The sequence below is a fragment of the Condylostylus longicornis genome, unplaced genomic scaffold (genome assembly GCF_029603195.1).
Source record: "Condylostylus longicornis isolate FDR11 unplaced genomic scaffold, ASM2960319v2 ptg000081l, whole genome shotgun sequence".
NCBI lineage: Eukaryota > Metazoa > Arthropoda > Insecta > Diptera > Dolichopodidae > Condylostylus > Condylostylus longicornis.
The window spans coordinates 34,749-54,026 of record NW_026578049.1 but is presented as its reverse complement, the minus strand read 5'-3'; the positions used below and the strand labels follow the sequence as shown (position 1 = coordinate 54,026).

The following is a 19,278-nucleotide window of genomic DNA, read 5'->3' as shown; positions in this document are numbered from 1 at the left end:
TTTTTCTTTTTCTTTTAATTCGTTTATATTTCTTTTATTTTTCTTATATAAATTTGTGTGTATGAAAAATGTGTAACTTGAAAAGAAATGAAAAAGAAAAAACGAAAAACAAAAGAATTAATTTTTTTTTGTTTCGGAAAAATTTTTTTCTCTTTTTTTCTTGTAGGGCTTGTATTGTAGGTTTCTTTGCTTCTGGTGTTTTATTTTTATTTTTTTCTTTATTTTTTTCTTTTGATTTTTTGTTTCTTGTTTTCTTTATCTTTCTAGGAAAATCCTTGTAAATTTTTGTGCCTTACAAAAAAAAATGAAAATTTTTATGTCGTATGTTAAGTTTTTTTTTTGTTGTTTTTCTTGTTATTTTTCTCGTATTTTTTCGTTTTTCATTTTTTTTTTTTTTGTTAAAGGGAAGGTAAAATTTCGTTTAAGTTTTTATTTTCATTCTGTTGTTCTACTGCTCGGTACATGGTTTGTGTGAGTATTTTATGTGTCATGGGAGAGAATTTTTTTTCTGTGTAATATGTAATGTAAGAGGGAAATATAAGGGAAATATTTTTTTTTGTGAAATTTTTTTCACGTAACATTTAAAAAAAAAGAGAATAAGTTAAAAAACAAAAAGCAAAAGAGAAAAAAAAGACGAGAGGAAAGAGAAGGTTATTTTTTGAAGAATTGAAGGATAATGAATATTTTCATATGTGTATGAATGTGTATGTGAAATTTTCGGAAATAAGAATATAAAACCCAATAAATAATGTGGTGGATTGTAAAATCGTATAGCAAACAGTTTCAATTTCAGATCCATTCAAATATAATAAATGCATTGCCTTTAAAATTTTAAAATATTTTGAGATTGTTGTAAGTCTGATGATAAAGTTTTCTACAGTTAAGAAAATTTAAAGCAGCTTTAATTTGAATATACTTATATAATTTTTAGAAAAATAAGCCTTATATAAAAAAGAGCAACAAGATAGAGCTCAAAATAACATCAAACAACCCTGAAACTTTTGGAAGGTATTTAGAACAATCCCGTAATGGTTTCAGAAAAAAATGTTTGAAAAGCCCGTCGATTTCAAAGTTATACCAAATTTTTTGAATCTTTTTAAGCCATGTTATTTTAAAATAGCAAATCAGCAAAAAATGTGAATAAATTTTGACTATAAAATTTTTAATGAAATTTCACTTGGAAATTTAATTAGATTTTCTTGTCGGTTCCTTTTACATACAACTTATAACAGTTATGTATTAATGATGTAAAATATGTGTAGGAAAAAAATATGGGAAATGATATTTTAATTATTAAAATCAAATAAATTCAAATTGTAAATAAAAGTTTTATTATAAAAACCACAAAGCCTGCATATCTGATTTAAATAAAATTTTTCAAATTAAATATAAGTATATAAATATGTGAACGTATCTACATAATATATTACATATAGATACCACATATATATTTTTATATATTCTTAAATATTTTATTAAGTACATAAGCAATATTGTATATAAGTGATCTTCTCTACAAAAAAACAAAAATGGGTTAAAATTTCTTCTTGTAATAGAAAGAAAAAAATAAATACCTTAAAAAAAATTTTAAGAAATTGAGAAGAAACCAAAGAACAAAAATTATAAGAAAAGCCGAAATAATCCAGCACCTTTACATTTACGTATATACAAACAGGGGGACGAGTATACAAGATGTAAAAACTTACGTATAAAACTTTATTAATGTCAAAAGTATATAAGAATAATTACAACTATATAAACACCTTCAATACATGAAATGAAAATTAAAGATTTTCTTTTTCCACCTTATATAAAAAGTTTTTATATAATTTTCTAAACTTTTAAATTTATTTCAAAACTTAAGAATTAGTATCACGTCCAATTTCAGTTTATTATATAAGATTGGCATATGATTTTCTCACATATACATAGAAATAAATTATATATACAACATTGTAATATAAAAATATAATAAAAAATAATCGATATTTTAATGGTGGGGATTTAGAAGAACAAATAATACGCATATTAAATAAGAAACTTAGAAGAAGAAATAAGCACAAATTTATCGGTATTCATAATATTTAGATTACAAATGAATTCGAAGGAAAGCAAAAAGTATAAAGTAAATATTTTAAAGGATAAAAAATAATTATAGTGATAAGTTTAAATTTTTATTTAGAAAAAATTCGTGCCTTCTGTGAAATTCTTCAAAATTTTAAAATAAATCATTCTGCAAAATCGCCTTGGTACAATGTTCTTAGTAATATTAGTATAATTTCTGATTTTTAATTTGCTTCAGTATCGAAAACATCATTTGCTCTAATAAAAAAAAACAGAATGCCTAAGAGACTACCCTGGTGAATAACAAAGTTGGAAATATATATGATATCTTATACGACGCCACTGATGCCATTTAAAATTATGTCTATCTGAGCATTATCGCCAACCATATAACAAAATGTCTCAGAAACAATTAGTCATATTTGATTAAATCTTCTTAACCAAGTCTACAGATATAATTTGAGGAGTACTATCAATTTTGAGGAGATTCCTTGAAGGGTTTAGGTATAAATTAAATATAGTTCAACAACTAGCCTGTAATTATTACAGTTACAACAAAAATTAAGGTAGCCAGTATCAAAAACGATCTCTTCTATTAAAGTGGAATACTAATAAGTCAAAGCGATATTAATGGTAAATAGGATCTTTAAAATATTAGTATGAAAGTAGATTTATAAAATTGAAATTTAATTCCAAAAAAATCGGTTTTGAACTAGTTTTTTTTTCTCTATCATTGTATCTTATCTAGATGTTATTCTTAAAACAGCTGGTTAAAAGTGGTTTGGAAACTATTTTTAGTTTTGTAATGTAGTAGTTGAAGTAAATAATTGCTTTACAAAATATTTAAATATTTGAGTTTCTTAATTTGAGCAAAGTTCGTTTTTTCATTATTTTGCCATAAAGTTTAGGAAAAAACTAATCAAACATAGGATTATCTTGTTATTTAAAGATAAACTCATAAAAATTTATGAAACTTATTTAAATAAGTATGAAACATTAGAAAACCACAATTAAATCTCTATGTCTACCTTCATGGCACATGTAGTTCACGCATAAATTAAAACGCAATTTATTTTAAGTTGCTGTCAAAATGTAGAAACACGCGTGCAAGATATAAGCGAATTAAAAATATTTATATACACTTATTATATAGCGACATTTTTCAGATTTTATGTGACATTGAGAAAATCTATGATTTTCATTAAAATGATATATTAAACATTTTATTAAACGGAAAGATGAGCGGGTGAGGCATGGTTCTACTATGGACATTTCCGGGGTAGAATGGATTTTCGTTCCCGTCAACAGAGTGAAAATAAATTGATATATAAAAATTATCTATTGTGCGTCGACCGTAAGGAGAAATACCTGGCTGCATGCAGGACAGCAAGAAAAATGTATGGCTAAAACACAACCTTAAAAAATCGGTTGGGTCCTGACGATGTCTCATGGGGGCATTTGCTGCCTGAGCAGGGTACACCTATCATTGGCCGTTGAGGGAGCATAGGACTAGGCTAGAATTGGTTTTCAATACGACGTGTCGCAGCTGTCGAGAAAAGGAGACAAGAAGGAGACTATTTTTTACTATCTTTACGAAGATCCGATTCGGAGATTAGCCAGACTGGTGAACCAGGGCTGCTTGCTGGAAGGTCTGACGGAACTGGATCAGATATCGAAAATTGGCATCGGGAATTTTGATAGATTCATCAAAAGAACCGAGCAAAACTTATGTAAGCTCGTAAAATTATTTGGAAATTTTCAAAATTTTAGGAAATTTAAGCCGCAAAAATGCCGAAATCAAATGACTAAAATGAATGATAATAGGTGGCGTGTATGTACATAGATACTATAAAAACATTCCCAGTTAAATCTATTGAAACATTTGTTATGTCTTTAAAAGAAAAAAAAATTGTATATGCACCAAAAATCTTTCGTAATATTTTGAATTATTTTAAAGCTTTACAGAATCTATACTTTTTTTTTTCTTCATTATCCAATTACATAATAATTAAATGCATTTCCTTTGGTATTCTTTACGTGCACGTTATATATAAAATTATCCTTTGGCGTCAGACATTTTTTAAATGTCGCCAATTTAAAAATGAATAAACGAAAAAAAAAACTTTTAATTTTAAAATTTTCATTCTAAGGGTTTCATTTTTCCTTCTTTTTTCGCTTAATTAAACTTTTAAATTCCAATGTTGTTATAAGAACATGAGATTAAAGAAAAGATAAAATAAATTTATAAGATTTTAGTTGCTGTGACTTAAAAAAAAATTCCAACGACGATATAATTAATCGTGTGACGTAATTTTTATTGGATAATGACGTAAATAAAATATATGTGATGGTAGTGGTTTATTTTTAATAAGTGAAGTGAAAACCTCATTTATTAATGTAAAAGAAAAATATTTATAAAATGTCAATTGATTTTTTTTTGAAAGAGGTTTTTCAAAATGATGTACTTAAAGTTATTAAAGAAAAACACTTTTTCCTCTTTGAAGATTATATTATTATTTTGGAAGTCAAATTTTGGTTCTTGCATATGACATAATGACAAAAGTCGTAAAATTAGAAGTAGACAAACTAATATATCTTTAACTTTTTATGAATGACAATATTTTATTGGATTGAAAACTGAATGCTGTTGCCAGATTTCAATTAGTACTTAGTACTTATTACGATAATTTAGAAAAGAATGTTATTTTGTATATTAAATTAATTTTTTATGTAGATGGACAGGGGAGAATCAGAATTCCTTTTTTTGATATCAACCAATAGATTATTATTTCTATTCATAATTAAATGAGCCTGTATTCTTAGCAATTAGCCCTTAAATTTAAAATATGTATCACGCGATCGACACATGTCCAAGTACTACATGTTACTAAGAAATCTAAAATGTGTTCTTCTTTTTGATTGGTTTCGAATTATAATATTTATTTTACACGAAATACTAAGAATCATTAATAAAATTCAAAAATTCTTGAATATATAATAATTTTCCGGTTTAAAATCAACAGTTTATATATAAGCATTGTGGCAGATTTCAAAATCTCAGCAGATACAACAATATGAGAATAAAGAAATTTTATTTTACGAAATTTGACACACAAGCAGAGCACACTTTATATGAATTTTCTTTACATAAGTTCATGTTAAAATTGAAACTCAAAAACAATTCAAATTAATCGTAAATAATTTTATGTTGGTACACGTATTTCGCCTCTTTGCATATTTTTTCTAGTATATTATTCACCTCCATATTAATTTACTTAAAATTTTAATGAACCAAATATGTATAATGAATTTCGCATTTAAATAATATTTAAATCCCATTTAATGTGAATTTTTTAAATATAGAATAAATTACAATTATTTTAATTATACATAAAATATCACTTAAAAAAAAAATATTTTATTCATTCTATTAATATCAAAAACGTGCGTTTTCTTCCACATTAAAATTTAATATTTAATAATTTTATTCTATTTTTAAAATTTAAATTACATAATAATAAAATATTGTATACGAGTACATCCTTTTCAATTAAATTATAATGACTGCCAATAAAAAGACACACAACACAATTTGATGTGCACATATACACAACACAATTTGATGTGCACATATACACAACACACACAATCATTTAATATGAACTTTTCTGAATTATATTAAAAAATAAATTAAATGTGCTGCCATAGTATTAAAAATATAAAATGCTTATTATTACATTAAGAGTAACAATAATAAGAATAAAAAAAATAAGAAAAAAAATAATAAATAAATTTTTTTTAAATGAAATTTATCACCAGGAAATGACCTTGATATTCAAATTAAAAAAAAAAAGAAAAAATTCCAAAAATAGATACACAATTTTCATACACACACTCACACACATACGTACTTTTTATAATATTTTTGTCTATGAAATTTTCAATTTGGATGGGAACGAAAAAACCTAAAAATAATTTTTTTTTTATTTAATTTTTTTTCCAAGGAAATTGAAAAATAAAAATTTTTAGTTTTTAATTTACAAATATTAAAAAAAATTTTTTACTTTAATTTTTTTTTTTATTTAAATTAAGATATTAAAAAAATTTATTTATAGTAGTTTTTACTAATTTTTTTTTATCTGTGTATTTTTATATTTTATATTGTTGTTGTTACCTTTTGCGTGTACATATAAGCCTTGTTGATGAATTTAGTTTGTAATTTGTTGTAAGGTTAAAAAATTTGGAATATTTGGTTATTAATTTTAAATTAGAAATTTGGGTCGGCCTAAATTAATATTCGATTAATTCAAATTAAAAACCGATCAACAGGTAAATGAAATAAATTTTTAACACTATTTTGGTTTGCAAATTTAGAATAACTTGGGATATATCAACAATGATTAAACTGCAATTTTACGTTTGCATCTTTTATACAATTACGAGAATATTTGCCTCTCATATATTTTCCTTTAGTAGTTTTTAATACAAAACAATATGAAACTATATTAAGCCTCAAAAACCTTTGATTTTATAAAAATAATTGTATATGAAATCTTTTTTAATAAATTATAAGCCTCAACGACCTTCCTTGTATAAATACATAAAATTTAACGATTTATAAATAAATTTTTTTTTATTTTTTTTTTTTATTTTAATTTACAGATGTTTAAATAGTTGAAAGCAAATAATTCAAAAGGAATGCTAATAAAAATAGTAAGAATATTTACAGAAATTTTATTTTTGCGTACAGAAAAAAATTTTTTTTAACTTAGTAAATAAAATTATTTTTTAATAATTTTTTTTATTTTTGTCATTCTTTTTATAATAGAATATTAATATTTTTTTTAATATCAGTGTCTGGGAATTGAAATTTTAATATAAAAGTCTGGCAATTTAATTTAAACACTTTTAAAATATAAAGGTCAGTAAAATTATTTTAGTCATTAAAATGCGGTGACATAATTTTGTAAAGTCTATACTTGAGTGCCTCCTTTGAAATATAATTTGTGCAGATTTTTAAAGGGAAAAACAAATTAAGCAGTCTTAGAATTCTTCTTCTTTTGAACAAAATTAAAGGGGTGCACTTAAACGTTACAATACTTAGAACACCGGAATTTTAGAACTATATGGTGTTTATACAAATAAACTAAAGTTTTATAAAAAATAATTTGAAATTTTAGGTTATTCAAGTAACAGTTTTGGTTGACGAGAATCACTACAACTATTTTTTTTATAGAATGCTTAAGCTTTCTTGACTATGGCTCACTTCAAACCTAATTAAACATTAAATATATAAACCATTGTAAAATAATTTATGAATTCAAATTTGAAAATATTATTTTGAAGAATTTTTAAAATTTCAAATTTCTGTTCAGAACTTCAGAATTAATCGAAATACTTTAACCAAATTTTTATTTCATACAAATGAAAATATAAAAAATGTGAATTTGTAATAAAATAAAAAGCTATAAAATTGGAGTTAATTGGTTGTTGTTTGCACCAGCTATTCCAAAGATACGAAATTTTAATTGAATGGATTTACTAAAATTCAGCATAATAGATAAAAAGAGAAATTTTAAAAAGCATGCAAAAAAATCTGTTAACCCTTTATAATTAATATTGTTATACAATGTTCAAATTTATAAATTTAAAAAATATCGAACTAAATTTGGGAACAAATGTTAATGGTAGAATTCTTTTAAAAGTTTCCCACCTTGTTTTCTTTCTTAAAAACTTCAAAAATCAATTTAAATTTAAATTAAATTTTAAAAATTAGTTTCCAATACAAATTTTAAGAAATTAAATATTCATTAAAATTTCTATACACAGATATGTACACAGATTGTTGGATTTGTTGAAAAAGAACAATTTCATTTATTTTGAACAAATTCGAATATGATAATTCCAATTTCATCGGATTAAAATTAGTTCTTTTATTGTATTACACATAGTTATTATTTAGTCACGCAATACAATTTGTAATGAAAAAAATTTTTTTTTTTTGAATTATCTTCTATCAAAGGGAAACAAAAACAAAACTAATTAGAAATTACATAAGAAAAAACTCAAATTAAAAAAAAAAAAACATTTTTTTTTCCTCTATTTTGTATTTTAGATTTGCAATTTCTTGTTCAATATAAAAAATATAATATTAGTTAATTATATTCTATGTTACTTTAACATTTTAGTATTAAATATGTAAAATGTTATATTTTACTGTTATAATATTACTATATATTAATTTACAAAGTAAATATAAACCTAAATATACACATAGTATGTATTTTCAGTAAGTGTTTAATACACATTGTATACATACACACACACTTTGTTTCTATTTATATAAACAACTTTATTTGTTATACATAAACATATAAAGTATAAGAATTATATACTAACTGTATAATATACCCGCCCCCCCCCCCCCGTTTCCGTTTTTCTTATATTATTATATATTTTCTATTCTATTCATAGTATAGTGCTATACACATAATATAACATTTTATTTTTTTATTACTTGCATTTTATATAACTGTTTTCGCTATATTATTATACTTTCTATTATGTTATACATACAAGTAGGTATAGTATCATAACCTTTCTTACTATCTTAACCTGATTTTTAGAAAATTTATAAAATATACACTGTATGCTATAACAAACAAGTATATTTTTCTAGTTTCTAATGTAAATAATTTGTATGTATTCATATAAGAGTTGTTGGGTATATATATATATAAGAGTCGTTGATATATAAGAGTTGTTGGGTATATATATTTAAATATTTCTTGTTCATTTGCACTTTAATATCTTCTCATATTACCGATTCTTTATTCATGCATATATATAGTGTTATACACGTTATTATTATATTGCTTATTCTTTGTTATATTGCTATTATTGTAGGGTATATTTAATTTTTCTATAATATTTGCATACTGCACATAGTAATCCATTTTATATGTATATATTATGTATATTGTTATACATAATATGTATTGTATATAGTCATTTGATATTTTGTATGTCAAATAATATATATATATATATATATATATATGCGCATTATACATTTTTGCGTATATATAAAATTATTCTAGACTTTCATTGAATTTTTTTTGAGTGTACTTAACTAGGTATAGAAGAATATTTGTTTTTTTTTGTATAAAAGTTATTTTACTCTACTTTTAACTTTGTTAGTTTGGTTGTTTTTCTCTTTACTTTATATTTTTAAATATTATTTGGTTTTTTTTTCATTTTTATTTCTTTAACAAAGTTTATTTTTAGGACACACAGGATAAAAGTTAATATATGCGAAGTTTTGTATAACACATTTTTGTACTTGTATATATTTAAAAAAGGAGTTTTTTTAGTGTATGGTTCTCTATATTTTATAATTCTACACCCGTGCATATTTAAACCGTATACATAGCGATTTTATTTTGTATTTTTTAACTTTGACTTTATTTTGTAAAATAATATTTGCAATGATATGTATAATGTTCAATACTTATATATAATGTATGTATATGAAATTGTTATATATATATATGTATATAAAATTATTCTATAAATTTCTATTTAGTAAATTTCTCATTCCATTTACATATTATACATACAAAAAAAAACATATTTTGTTATTGCTTTTTAAAATCGTTGAATTATCCTTTTTAAAAAGAAGAACAATAACAAAAAAAAAAAAAATTAAGAAAAAAATAAAGTAAAATATTTATATTATAAGTTGAATTAAAAATTAAATACTTACAACTATGTATATGCAAATATATTATATGGATATACATAGAGAAAAACAAAAAAGCAAAAAAAAAAAAAATTAAATATATTAAGTGAATTTTAAGTGATATTTAAGTGAATGTGGCGCAGGAGGGGCTTATAATATAGTGGAGGCATAAAAAAGAAATATAATTTCATTTTTACATTTTTAGATAAAGAAAAAAATTGAATATAATGTCAGTAGAAATTCTGAATTTAAAATAAATTTTGAATTATAAAAATAATTATGTAAGTAACACACTCAGAAAAAAATATTTGCATTGAAATTTTTAAAATAAATCATTTTTCATAGTCCAATAAAGGTGGTGCTGATGAGCAAATCCTAAAGGCGATATACGAACAAGAGGCGATATGAAAAAATCTACAATATGTAGGACAATCTTTTCAATTTTTAATTTAATACTGTATAAAAGAGTGAAAGTAGACTCCGATTAGAGGAGTAAAGTACGGTGATAAAAAAACATGTTTTTAAAGAAAAGTTTTCTTCAGTAAATTTAGTGTTGGCTAGGAGTTTAATTTTCACATTATTAGGCTTTAAAAGATCATATGTAAAAAAGTTGAATTTGCAATAAAATTAGAAATTACTCAATTGTCGGAACTTTCTTTCAAGTATAGAACCATATACTATTTATATGGTAAAGTCATACTAAGGAGTAGCCATTCAATGACATAGAATATTTTGTATATTACTAAATATTTTGTAAAATACAACATTGTTTCGGTCATCTTGGGTACAAAGTTAAGGCTAAATTTGCCAACCTTTATGAAATAAGTTTAAGAAATTAATATAAGTGCTGTGGGATTCGTTCACTTAACATATGATTTTTTTTAATATGTGCCTCGTAATTTTATATCACGTTTTTAAAGACATTTTTTACAGTGTTTGTGCTAACCCAATCATATTTGACTCGGTAATCTGTTATAATATAATATAAGGTGTCTACAATTATTTTGAGATTTTTAATTAAATTTAATTCAAAAATTTTAAAGTTCAGAAATTTTAACTTTTATTTAAAAGAAAAATATTTAAAATCAAAATATAAAATAATTATCTCGAATTTTTTCAAGATTTCATCTTCTATTTTTGATTTTAATATAGCTATTAAAATACATATTAATATAAATAAAATTCGATGTATAAAAGCACATACTACTTCGATTTTATGCGTATAATACTTTAAATAATACAATTTATATTTGAAATCGTTACGAACATTGATTCTGATAGATGGCTTCATATATTTTAAAATTGACAAATAAATGTCAAACACTGTAGATATATTAATTTTAGTTTTCTACTTTTGTATAACAGTTTTAATACTGAAAAGCATTCCATTTATTATTCGCATTTATTTTTTTCATGTAAATGGAATATGCAAGCATCATTATAAATAATAATAATAATATTATTTTTATTATTATTTGAAAAAATCATAAACAAAAGTAAACATTTATAATTTTATGTACATATAAGGATTTTTTTTATATACATACTTATATGTAATTCTGAGCCCTTTTACAAATTTCTTTTTAAAATGCATATTTTTTTCTTTATTTTTGTTTTCTTCTTCTATAATTTTATTCTTTTAATAAATTTTTTATTGACTCTTTACAAGTGAAGTACTTTTCATTCAATAATAGCTGGAACAGTGAAAGAAGGAGATGGAAGACGAGGTGAGGAGTGGGTGTTTTTTACATTTAGTTTTCAATGTGCATTTTGCAATTTTATTTGCATTAAAAAATTATTTCATTTTTTCTTATTTTTTTGCATTTATTTGTAATATTTATTTAAAATTATATATTTTTTTTTCTATTTCAAAAATAAGTAGTATAAAATAGTTATATAATTATTTTGAGTTTATTCTATTTACTTTAGAAATATTATATAAGTTATACTTGTATAATAAGAATATTGAGAAGCATAAGAAAAAAAAAGAAGAAGATAAAAGTAAATATTTTGAAGTTGAATTTCTTGTTTTTCTGTTTTATTTTTTTCGTTTTATGAGAAAATTGCACTATACAAGATTGAAATACAAAATATAAAAAGAGTTTTTCTTTAACATTTGGTGAGTTTGCAGGTTAAAAATTGTTATACATTTTATTCTGCATTCATTTCAAATATATATGTATGTGTATTTGTATTAAATTTAACAATATTATAGTTTAGTATTATAATATAAGTATATAACTGTTATACTTGAATATATCTATATTAATTCATTTATATAGTTAACTCTATGTAAGTATACAAAAAAAATTTTCAATAAAATACAGAAAAAAAATTTACTTTTTATAAAATTAGAATTTAAGGGTGTTGCGCTGTTCTTTAAAGTGAATTGAATATATAGTTAGAATATATGGGTATATAAATACATAATAATATACTAAAATGCATTAAAATAAATTTAAGGATTCGTCAATGTATTCAAACATACTTACATAATACAAATACTATGTATAAGCATTATGTAATTTCTCTACATCTACTTCATTTATTTGAAATGAAATTTTATATAAGAGTATACAAAAAAGTCCTTTTTGCCCTTCTTTATTATTGAAGTACATATATGAGTGTTGTCTCTTATATATTTTAGTATACGTATACAATATGTTTTTTATATATTGATTTGAATTATTGATTTACAAATATTGTTATACTTTATTTTTATATTTTTTTTTTGTTTTTTAATCGTGTATTTTATAAATTAATTTTCAATGATTGTAACATTTTGACTTAATTTATATTTAATTTTTTGTTTCAGTTTTAATTGCAAAAAAATATATTTTATGTATAAAAGTTTGTTTGTTTGAATAGTTCTTATGTATATGTATGTGTATATTGAAAAATTGCATTTAAAAGAATTGCATTGTGTAGTTAATTATTTTAATTGTAATATTTACTATTTTGTTTGTGTACCTACATATCTGAAGACTGTTTATAGTGCACAATAGTGTTAAGTTAAAAATATTAAATTCGCAGGAGTTTTATAGTAGATTATAACAGAAAAGAGTTCTAGTATATTAGCAATTGTTTGTATTAAAAATCGATTTTTCATAATTTATTTCTTTAAAAATTCGTCGAAATTCTATTTAAGGGCGAAAATGTAATAGCAATCTGAATTTATACCTTGAGTAAAGTGCAGCAAACTAATTCAAACGATGAACTAATATTGAAAACGTCTCCAAAATGTATGCAATATTATGTGAAAATATTTTTAGAATTATTTCAATAATTATTGCTGTGATAATACAAGGTCCAAGTTATTTCAATAATAGTTTATAATTTAAATTTTTTTTTTTTTTCGTGTATGTTTTCAATTTTAAAATTAATTGAATTTAATTATAAATTCAGTATTATTTTATTGTAATATCAAATGTATTTGTAATATTACCAATTAATTTTACAATATTTTTAATTATTGCACTAATTTGCACTAATGCTTAAAAGACAATTTAATATTAACTTTTTAATATAACAATCAAAAATTTATACTACATTCGTTAATCACACGATCATTCTATAAAACAATTCTTAATTCTCGTTTAAGTGTTGAAACGTGACCTCTTTGGAATATAGGTATAAACAATTGAAAACTTTTACTAAATTTTAAAGAGCAAACTAACAAATTAGTGTACGAGTATAGTGAGATAAAACAAGCCCTTTTTCCAAAAAATTAAAAAGTTGAAAAAAATATTCAATTGAATTTTTTTTTTTAAAACAAAATAGCTAAAATACAAAAAAAAAATAAATAAATTTAAAGTACCCACTATCACACATCTATTTTATATTTTTTTATTACACAAATTATACAAAAAAAAAAATATTGAAATGCATGCATTACACAAAACTCACATTTAATATCATACATTAATAAAAATCTCATACTCACTTACAATCATTGATTTTACAATTTACGAGGCACATGTTAAAAAAATGTGATGTTAAATTTACAATTTACATAGAAGGGGTTTTTTTTATTCTCTGTCGTTTAGGTAATAGGGATGAATAGAAGAAATTTGTGGAAAAAAAAATTTAAATCTTCTCTATTTCTTTCTATTGAATAGTTTTAATATGGTCGTTTATTATTATCAGGGAAGATATTTGTTATACAGTTTTTTTTTTGGTGTAACTTAAAATTACCATGAATTTCATTTAATATATAGAACTAATTTCAGCCATATTTAATATTAAAAATTGCTTCACGTATAACTTATAATATAACAGTTCATTCATCATTTTTTTCAAAAGTTCTATTATGAGGTTCTTAAAAAGTTGATTCTATTATTAAATTTATGGCAAATATTAGAATTAATTAAAATTTCTCTGCTAATTGTTATACATTTTTGAAATATATACGCTTGTGTTTATATATATGTTTATGTAACATTTTAAATATATATGTTTGTGTAACAATTAAATTTGTATAACAGATTAAGTTAAATATTTCAGATAAACACTCATATATTTTGATAAAATGAAGTACAATTAACAATTAATCCCAAGGTATTATACAAATGGAAAAATTGCAACAAGTACAATCAAAAAACAAAAAAAAAAATATTTTTTTCCAGTTAAATGCAAATTTTTTAATTTAACGAAATTATTATTTTTTGCCTCAATATACACTTACATATATAACTTTAAAAAAACAAATATTGTGGATTCTAATCTAAAATTAATAATTTTAAAATTCTTATAGAAACACATTATGGCTTTGATTGAGAAAATAATTAGAGGATTGGAAAAAGACGAGCAAACGATATTCCTGAACTTGAAAATTATTTTAAATATTATATTTCAATATACATTTATAAATCTTAAAATATGCATATATTATAATATATATATAAAACTATAAAAAAATATTCCTATTAGGATATTTGAGAATGTTTTAACACTAATTTTGAAATTTTAGACCAGGACTAGTCCTATTATATGCAAATTCTTGAACAGATATAGAATCTATTTGTTATACTAAAAATTTTTTTTATATAATACCTAATATACATTGCAAATGTGAAGAACAAAATGTTCTTAAATTTTTTTTTTTTAAGTCTTTTAATTTCAAACTTTTATACATAAATTTTAAGTGTTTTAAATTAAATATACAAATATTGCAGTTTTGTATAAGTGTTCTATATATATGATATTCTTATGTAAATGTTTCGGAATAGAATAGATTTCAAATTATTCAAAAATATTATGTAGGTCAAGAGATAGAATCATATTATTCATAATAATAGTACTTAATAATGAAAACCACAAATTTAAAGAATAAATAAATAAAATAAATAAAAATTACTCACCTAAAAAATCAATTCACCATAATTCCTCCTTTTCCATTTGAAATAATTAAAAAATATTTTTTTTTTATATAGAAATAAAAATATTTTATATTTTTTTTGTTCACAATATTTTTGATTTGTTTTTTTTAAATTTTGCACATTATATAAAATCCTGTTTGTTTGCTTGCTCTTTCTTTAATTTTATTTTATTTTTATGAATTCTAAAATAAATGTTTGTTTTTTTTTTATTAATTAAATTAAATCCTTGTTTTAATTTTTTGTACATTAAAAGAATCAATAATGAAAAATATTGTTTTTTATCAAATGTACAATTTTTTTTATTAATTAATTTTCATGGTTTCTGTTTCTATTTATTTTTAATATAACACTTTTTTGTTAAATATTTTATTTTAAATTTTATTGATTTTTCTTTTCCATCCTTTAATTTCACATAATGAAAATGAAAATTTATTATGTTCTGCTGTTATATTTCGTGGTTTTCGATTATTAACTATATATTACAATATAAATATTATATAAGATTAAATTATATTATAATTATTTAAAAAATATAAACAGAAATTTAATAATTCTATATTTGAATTTAAATTTTTGATTATAATAAGTAATAATATTATAATAAACTTATATATTTTATTTAAAAAAGGGGAAAAACGATATACGCGAATTTATTCAATTATTTTTCAATAAATTATTTTCAATAAATTTATTTATTTATTATTTAATTTTTGTGTTTCATAAAATTGCGATGTTTTGGTTTTAGTTTGATGATTTCTTTAAATTTATTTTAATAAAATTAATTTTGGTATTTATTTTAATAGCTTTGATTTTTGAAATTTTTATTTCAATTCTGTGTTCTTATTTGTCCGGGATTTCAACTTACTTATGTAGTTTTTTTAATATTTTTTTGCTGCTACTGGCAAAAATCGTATAAAAGTATAAAAAAAATTATAAAAACATGAAGACTTTTATTTATTATTTTTAATATTATTTTTAAATATTGTTTCCTTTTTTCCTTGAGTTTTTTTCCTAATTCACTTATAATAAGTTTTTATAACAGTTTTTTTAATTTTCTTATTTGTATTTAATTTGTATTTAATTTAATTTTTTAATTTTTTTAAGATATTTATTTTAATATTTAATATAAATAATTTTTACTTACTTTATTTAACACAAATTTTCTTTTGTTATAATTTGTTAATTTATAATTTATTCGTTTTATTTATTTTTTATTCTTCTGATATGGGTTTTAAATATTAAGTTTTTTGTTTTACATAAATAAATTTAATTAATTTATAAGTTAATTTAATTTTCTTTTTTTTCCATTTTTAATTTATGAAATTCACATTCAATTAAATTTTAATTAAATAATATGCAAGAGTGTTTAAAAAAGTAAATATTCTTTTCTTGTTGATTCTTGTGGATTCCAAATATCTTATTATTATATTTCGATTTTTACATAATTGAGGGTATAAAAAATTTTAAGTTTTAAAATACACAAAAAAACCAAAATAAATAATTTTTTATCACAATAGCTTTTGATTTGTTAATAAAATAAATTAAATCTGTTATACTGCAGTATACCAATAATTATTTCTATGAAATATAAAAATATTTAAAAAACGAAATTAAAATATTAAATGAAAATCGCAGATTTTGATGGTTTTTTTTTTTAAATTAACAGTAATTGTTGTATAGAACCGGTTAATAGTAGTCCTTTAATGTTATATAGAACAGAAATGATCTATTGTAGACAGAACAAGTCAATATTATATTAATATTTTTTAATATTTAATTTTTATATAGATATTGGAAAATTTAATTTTCACAGTTCTTTTTAATAATTACAAATTTCTCTCTTAATTAATAATTTCTTATATTAAAATGTTATTTATACACACTTTATATATTTTAAAATTGTTATACTAATTTATTATTAATTTTTATTATATTAATTTGAATATAAAAATTATTTTATTCACTATTATCTATATATAATGATTCTTATTTAAGATTTTAAATTTATTATTGTTAATATTTTGTAATTTAATTTATTTATATAGAATAGCTATAATATATAAAAATAAAATGAATAAATTAAAATGCAAAATACACAAAGATTGCTTTTAGATTTTTTTTTGTTTTTAGAAAATTTGAGTATATTTTGTTAAGTTTTTTTTTTATAAATTTTGAATATTAAAATTTTAATTTAAAATTTAATTTAATATACACATAAAATTGTTATATTAATGAAAATTTACAATTAATTTTTATACTGTTATATAAAATTATTTACACAGGTGAATGTTTTTCAATGTTTTTTTTTTCTTGAAAATTTTATTTGTTTTGAAAAATTTTAAAACATATTTTTTTCTCGGTTTGATTTGCTTGTTTTTATATTTGTATTATTTATGTTTAAAATACAATGTTTTCTTATACATTTACCGTAATCTTTATGTTGTTAGAACATTTAATTGTTCTTAGTTTAAATTTCTTATTTTATAGTTATAAAATTTATTTTTAATATAATTTTTTTTAATATTTCAAATAATTTAATGAAATTTTTATGTTTTTTATTATTTATTTTCGTGTTTTTTTATTTGTTTTTGTGTCAAAAAGTCAAAAGGCGGAAAAGAGAAGAAACACAGAGAAATATTTTAATGAACAATTATTTTGAAATTTTGTTTATTTTGTGTGTTTTTTAGGAGAAGGAACCAAAAAAAAAAACGAGAATATTTTTGCACGAGAAAGAGAAAATAAGGTTTTATTTATTTTAAAAAATTAATCAATTATATATGCACATACACACATGTATTTTATATTTTTGTAATTATATTATTGTAAATTATATTATTTTATTTATATTATTTGGTTTTTTTTTTGAAAACTTTATTTTTTGATTTTTTATTAAAAAAATATTTTTTATTTTTATTTTAGAAAATTTTTATTTTAAATATATATATATATATATATTTTTAATATTTTTTGTTATTTTTTATTTAATTTTATAATATTAATAATTTAAATATTACAATATAAATATGAAGAAATTTTTGGCGTGCGCTGCGTTCAATTGTTGGTACAGTATTGAAAAAACAGAAAATACAATTTTTTGATGTGGAAAAATATTATATTTATTTATTTTTTTTTGTTTTTACTTTTTACTTTTATACATATATTTTGTTGTTGTTGTTGTCGTCGTCGTAGTATTCTTTAAGTTTTTCTTGTTCTCTTTTTTTTTTATTGATATTATTTTAATATTTTTGCTCTGCCCGTCGTTATAGAACACTCAAACACAACTCAACTAATATTAGAGACGATTATTGTTGAAAAACTTTATGTGACTGCACAACAAAAATATTTTTTTCTCAACTTAAAGTATAGAATATAATGATAAAAAAAAAAACGAAATAAATAAGAGAAACAGAAAAAAACAAAATTAAATGTACCTATAACTAGAGTACATAAAAACTAGATAAAATAAAAAAACAAAAATGAAAAGAAAGCAATATGTATGTATATAAAAAAAAAAATTATATACAAAATTTGTGTATAATATGTATGAATGAATGTAATATGAAATTGGAAAAAAAAAACAAATGAGAGAAGAGAGTGAGAAAGATGAGATAGGAAAAAATAATATAATATTTATTAAGCATATAAATGCATACATTAAATTCTTTATATACTTACTATATAATATAAAAGTTTTCTCAGTTCTTACTCGTATAAAAATTTCTATCCAATATATAGGTGAAATTTTATTATTGTCAGTGTATTTAATGTTCTGATATATTATATTTGTATATATGTACTATTTATATATATAGGTACAAGCAAATAAGCAAAAACGAAATAGAAACAACAGAAATATGAAAATATATTTTGTTTTATTTTTATATTTTCTCTCATTCTCATATTTTATGTAGAAGAAGAATTAGATAGATTTTCACAACCCTTGAAAGCTTTTTATCTCTAAAGTTGTACACATAATGTATTTGCTATATTTATATATGTACGTTCCTTAGATATATATATATATATATATATTATGTATTTATAATATTAAAATTTATATTCTTAATTTTGTTTTCTTTTTTTGTAGAATAATAT

General features: G+C 20.8%; 1 protein-coding gene across 1 annotated transcript in view; it reads right to left on the bottom strand.

The window, feature by feature from the left end:
• The window catches only part of LOC129613268 (myb-like protein P), a 132,810-nt gene extending 114,308 nt beyond the window's left edge, over window positions 1-18,502 (bottom strand). The window contains exons 1-2 of the mRNA XM_055527256.1: window positions 18,198-18,502; window positions 15,166-15,655 (exon numbers count right to left, since the gene is read on the bottom strand). The gene's annotated coding sequence lies outside the window, so the exon portion shown is untranslated. The remainder of the gene's footprint in view (window positions 1-15,165; window positions 15,656-18,197) is intronic.
• Window positions 18,503-19,278: the final 776 nt, after the last annotated feature.